This window comes from Podarcis melisellensis (genome assembly GCF_964234715.1).
Source record: "Podarcis melisellensis genome assembly, chromosome: 3".
Classification (NCBI taxonomy): domain Eukaryota; kingdom Metazoa; phylum Chordata; class Lepidosauria; order Squamata; family Lacertidae; genus Podarcis; species Podarcis melisellensis.
The window spans coordinates 8,239,704-8,245,959 of NC_138530.1; the positions used below are offsets into that span (position 1 = coordinate 8,239,704).

The 6,256-nt window shown below is 46.5% G+C and overlaps 1 long non-coding RNA gene across 1 annotated transcript; it reads right to left on the reverse strand.

The window, feature by feature from the left end:
* Positions 1-625: 625 nt before the first annotated feature.
* Positions 626-6,000, reverse strand: LOC309366053. The gene is made up of 3 exons (XR_014166446.1): positions 5,888-6,000; positions 4,643-4,678; positions 626-749 (listed from the first exon to the last, which is right to left on the reverse strand). It is a non-coding gene; the product is annotated as an uncharacterized lncRNA (long non-coding RNA).
* Positions 6,001-6,256: the final 256 nt, after the last annotated feature.

Below are 6,256 nucleotides of genomic sequence, written 5' to 3' on the forward strand. Positions count from 1 at the left end.
ATCCCCCACCCCCGTTTCCCATAGCTGCCGACCTTTTTTAGAGAGGATGGCACTGCCGGTGACGTGCCCAGCTTTGCGGGGCTGGAAGAGGGAGGCAGCAGCTGGAGGGCAGCTCCTCCAGCAGGGAAAAGGTGGAGGCTGGACGCGGTGGCTCCCAGCTCAGCTGGCTGCTTCGTGCCATGGTGTCTCTGGGTGCAGTGCTGCTTCAGCGCGGCATGGCGGGCGAGGGCAAGGGCAGTGAGCTGATGCCAGGAGGTGCCCTCCAGAACTTGGTACCCTGGCGCCCTGCACCACTAGCCTCTATGGGTAAGACGCCCCTGCCTCTGAGACAAGTCAGCCTGGCTTTTCATGTTTTTCTGTGTTCCCACCCAGTGAATGAAATAAATGTTGCCATTGACTCAGTCGTTGCTTGGCAGAGAGACAGGAGCTTGGTCACAGAGAGTGCCTGTGATCTGCAAATAAGTTTCAAATCTGTATTTTTTGACATACATTTTAATGAGTGGAATAAAGTGTTTTATCTGCGTTGACACGATAACAGAGTAGCTTTCTTGGCTTCCCCAGCTGAAGAGCCATCACTTTTTTCAGGAAGTTGGCATTATGAAATATGCGCTGACATGGAGCTGAACCTCATATTACCTGGCAGCACACTTTGCGCTTGCCACAGTCAGAATCATGGTATATTCCCTTGCACTTTTTCTTAGGCATGCATTCACCTCCGATTGTCTTACAACCTGTTCCTTTAGCAGTTTCTGTAAAGGGGGGAAATGACCACACATTTAGAAGAGATGAATAAGAAGGGTAAAATTCTTATTTGACTGACAGGCTGATCAACATTGTCACAAACATGGCTGAACCTCAGGTTATAATTCTTTCTCTTCGACTCCAAAAATTCCATACAATAAAAAACCCCAGGTTAAGAAGCTAACTTATGACATGTTAGAGCAAGTGAGAAAGGACCATTTGTTTCCAGGAACTGTGAGAAGATTCTTGAAGATTCTCCAAGCATTCAGGTGCAAGATTGTTTAGTCTACAGCAGCTATAAATAGCTATGGGGCACTGTGGCGTTTGCCCTCCTAGGTGTGTGACATCATACTGGGTTCATAAGGAAAGGGTTAACTAATTGTAAAATGACTAACCAATGGGAACCCAAGGGGAGTTAGAGTTAGAGTTAGGGTGGTTGCGAAGTCAGTCTGGAGTTAGAGAAGAGACGGAGAGGATAAGTCTGTGGGTTGGGCTAGTCTGATGTGAGAGAGTGAGAGAATCTGTTAAGAGGAGTCAGTCAAACAGTTGAAATAATCAGTCAGAAGGTATTAGAAAGATATAGGCCGGTAAAGAAGTTAAGAAACTGACAGGAATATTATCTGAGAAACCATAAAATTGTTAAGGCTTATAAAATAAACTTGTTTATTTGGTTCAGTTTTAACAACTGTCTGGACTCAGTGTTTTACCCGAGAGTAACGGGTTGGTGGCAGCAGGGAATCAAGCACAATGGTGGCACAGGGGTAAATAGACTGTTAAATGTCTGGGGACCCTGTATGATCGCCACAGGCACTTATCTATGGACATGTGTGATTCCCACAAGGGAGAGACGGCTGAGCTGTGTGCAAGCAGCATTTAGGACTGAAGTGTGCCTTACTATCAGTGCGGTAGTATAGTTGTAAATAGTCTTCCACCAACAAGATGGTGGTTGCCTTTCAAGGAAGCAGTGCTTGACTGAGCTTTATTGCTTCCATGAGTGTTTTACTATCAAATTGCCTATCACCTGTGTGCAATTTGAACCTTCAACGCTTAAGCTGCGCGGTCATTACTCTGCCACGCAAAGGAGCTAGCATTCACGTAAGGAAGTGTTGCTAGACCACCCTCAAGATTTACAGTTGCAGATCGCGAAATCTTCTTCACGACTGCTCACACTGCCTAACTGTCCAGCACCGGGGGGGGGGGGGAGGGAGTGACAGAAGGAACTGAGAGTAGGTAAAGGGGGTGGCAGAAAGAGGAGGAACAGACCAAGGAAAAATGAGATAGAGCAGAGCCACGGAAGAATAAGGGAAGCGTGAATGAAAGAGAGAAGGAAAAGAGGGAAGGAAAAGAGAGAAGGAATGCTCTCTCTCAAAGCAAAAGAAAAGAATGAGGCACCATAGATTTAGCGCTGTGAATTAGGTAAAGGTAAAGGGACCCCTGACCATTAGGTCCAGTCGTGACCGACTCTGGGGTTGTGGCGCTCATCTCGCTTTATTGGCCAAGGGAGCCGGCATACAGCTTCCGGGTCATGTGGCCAGCAGGACTAAGCCGCTTCTGGCGAACCAGGGCAGCGCACAGAAATGCTGTTTACCTTCCCGCTGGAGCAGTACAGTGGTACCTCGCAAGACGAATGCCTCGGAAGACGAAAAACTCGCAAGACGAAAGAGTTTTTTGTTTTTTGAGTTGCTTCGCAAGACGAATTTCCCTATGGGCTTGCTTCGCAAGATGAAACGTCTTGCGAATTTGCTTCCTTTTTCTTAAAACCGTTAATACTGTACCAAGTTTGAAGCGGGCTGGCAGGGAGCGAACGAGGGAGCGACCTACCTTTTCCAATTTCAGCCTTGGGGAAGGAGAGCGTCTCGCTCCGCGAATTAAAGCAAGGCAAGAAAAGAGCGGAAGCAAATCTCTTCCAAGCGCGATCGCGAGCACGACAATTAGTCCTGAGTTCTGAGCAGAGTAACCCGATGAGAGAGAGAGAGAGAGAGAGAGAGAGAGAGAGAGAGAGAGAGAGACTGACTCCGGAGACAGCGTGTGCATAAAAGCGCAAGAAAGAAAGACTGCAGAAGGAGCCAAAGAACAAATAACGGACTTGGGCGCAACAGAAGCAGGATCTAGCAGAACAATGCAGAGGGATCCTCTTCTGGAGAGGGCACAGAGGAGGCAGGTGGGCTGGGATCCAGTGGATCTGGCTGGGTCTCTGCGCCACCGCCACCTCTGCCTCTCTCTCTCCCCCTCCCCACGTGGCTGCTCCATTTTGCCCTAACTGCGCAAAGGCAGGAGGAGGGGACCAAGGAGGAGGAGGCATCCACTGTGCTTGGCGCACCGCGAAGGCGCCTTTGCGGGGGTGGGAAGAAGCTGGGAGCAGCTGCCAAGACTGTGGGGAGCCCGGCGGCGTGGCACAAGGTAACAGGGGGAGCAAGGGAGAGTCCGCACCGGGCGCTTCGTGCGTCTGCCCTCAGTTCCTGGGCTCGAACTTCCTTTGGCACCTCGTGGAGAGAGAGGGAGAGGAGCGGGCTGGGGCTTTGATGTGGGACGTGGTTTGGCGGAGCAAAGACGTGGCAAGGCTTGGTGACAGAGGAAGGGGGCTGTTTTCGTGGGGAGGTGGGAAGGGGTGTCTTTGCCTCTTCCTGGCAACAGATCCTCCAGGCTGGGGAAACTCCTCCTGCTGGGGAGCGGCCCGCTTTGTGCTTTGCCCGCTATCCCATTATAAAAGGAGTACTGTAATAATGTTCATAATACAGTACCAGGGTGCATCCGTGCTTCGCAAGACGAAAAATCCGCAAGACGAAGAAACTCGCAGAACGAATTAATTTCGTCTTGCGAGGTACCATTGTACCTATTTATCTACTTGCACTTTGAGGTGCTTTCAAACTGCTATGTGGGCAGGAGCAGGGACCGAGCAACGGGAGCTCACCCCGTCGTGGGGATTCGAACCGCTGACCTTCTGATCAGCAAGTCCTAGGCTCTGTGGTTTAACCCACAACGTTACGGGTGTCACCCAATTAAAACAAATTTACTGTATGACTTTTAGAGAATGAATTGATTGATTATATTTTGAGAAACCTTCATAAGCGTGGAACAATAGTTCAAAAGCCAGAAGCGCAAGTGCCTGTACATGATGCACTGGTGTGTAGCATTTCTGTAGAGACATCCCACAAGGGTGAAAATGGGATTCATCCCAACTACAGTTTTTTAAAGGATGTTATACTAAATTATATATTTTTTTAAAAAAATGCTGCGTGGAAGTGCAGTCATCTATCTTTAACTGATTAAAACCATTGAACTGATTGGTCTAGTTTAGGGATAGAGAATCTGGGTCCTGGGTCCAGATGTTACTGTCAGCCTCAACCAGCATAGCCAGTGGTTAGGGATGATGAGAATAAAGAGATAAATAGAAAGGGCTGTAAACTTTTTCAATATGCAGTAACAGCGGCAAGAATATTACTCGCCCAGAAATGGAAACAGGAACAATTACCAACATTGGAGGAGTGGAGAATGAAGCTGATGGACTATGCAGAACTTGATAAACTGACAGGGAAGATTAGATATTGACGAGATCAAAATTCACCGAGGACTGGGGAAAATTTGTTGAGTATTGGGAAGGTATAAGTGATAAAGAAATAACGCTAGCGGCATTTAAAGAAGTTCTGTAAAGGTCTAAGAAATATTGTAAAAAAGGAAACTAGATATGGTAGGGTGTGTTAAAAGGCAATAGCAAATTTAGGAAATGTGTAAACAGGTACAAATTCGGATGATTGTCAGAGAGGCTGAAGGAAGTCTAAAAATGTGAAAATTTGTGAAAGTTGTAATGTGGTGAGATATGAATTTTTTTATTGATGGAAAATTCATAAAAATATTATATTTAAAAAAGAGAATCATAGTTAACTGTTCTTATTTGTATTACCTTTTTTCCCTTTGTTCGGTGTGTTACCTTGAAACCCTGCCAATGAAAAAGAAGGGATATAAATATAAGAAGAAGAAGAAGAAGAAGAAGAAGAAGAAGAAGAAGAAGAAGAAGAAGAAGAAGAAGAAGAAGAAGAAGAAGAAGAAGAAGTCAGGGGCTGGCAAGAGTTGGCTGGTGAAGGGGCGAGGAGAGAGGGAACCCAGGAGGACTCCCCTGCTGGAAGCCTGAGGACCCAGTCCTGACAGGCCTCATAAGGACTGCTGCTGCGGCTGCTGCCCAGCAAGGACTGGTGTATTTGGGGGAAAGTTTTGTTGGGAGTTTTTGCTGTTGTTACTGATATTAACTGATACTAACTAAACGGCCTCGGCCCAGTATACCTGAAGGAGCGTCTCCACCCCCATCGTTCAGCCCGGACACTGAGGTCCAGCTCCAAGGGCCTTCTGGCGGTTCCCTTACTGCAAGAAGCAAAGCTACAGGGAACCAGGCAGAGGGCCTTCTCGGTAGTGGCGCCCTCCCTGTGGAACGCCCTCCCACCAGATGTCAAAGAGATAAACAACTACTTGACATTTAGAAGACATCTGAAGGCAGATGTTTTAAATGTGTGACATTTTAATGTATTTTTAATCTTTGTTGGAAGCCACCCAGAGTGGTTGGGGAAACCCAGCCAGACGGGCGGGGTACAAAAAATATATTAGTTGTAGTAGTAGTAGTAGTATAATATTACTGATATTAACTTCGTAAGCCACCTTGAGCATTGTTTTAACTGTGGAAAGGCGGCAAGTTGTGGGGTAACAACAACAACTTATTATTTATACTCCGACCATCTGGCTGGGTTTTCCCAGCCACTTGGGGAGGCTTCCAACAAAATATTAAAAATACAATAAAACATCAAACATTAAAAACTTCCCTGAACAGGACTGCCTTCAGACTGCCTTCCATGTCACACATGAGGAGAAACCTTCCCTCTTCCACAATTCTTTCACCAGTGCCAGAAGTAACTCCGAGGCAGCTGCTGGAAGACTCTGAATCGGAGTCTTGGCTCAATTCCAAAGAGATGTCATACAGCGTCTCCACCCTCACCCCCCTCAATAACCTTTCCATTTAAACTTTCTTAGGGTGCAAGGGGACAAAGCCACAGTGCACAAGATGGCCACACTGGTAGCAGACGCCTTCTAACCTCATTTTATTCTTCTGTCATTTACGTCGGAATGTTGTTGTTTTTCTATTTCAGGGTAGATGTCTTACCTCCAGAAAAGAAAAGCATCATACAAATGGCAAGCATGAGAAGCCAGCGCAAAGGCATTGTTGAAGCTTGAACAGCAAGAGCAAACTATAGAGGCAGAATGCTCTGTGTCTTCTGGAAGGCTGAAGGTCCACTATTTATAGTAGTTTCTGAGACATTAACCTGTAAACCTTGTGCATGAATGATTCTGATGCGATGCATGTGATAGCAGAAAATACTCCTCAAGTTAATTACACTGTACATTGCACTTTATTCTTCGGGAAGCTATTAAGTTCTAAGAACATAAAGTAAACCTCATGATATTAGGCACGACGTTTAATAATCGTTAAAGGGTTCAATAACATTGGTTGTTTTAAAACATGGGTAGGCAA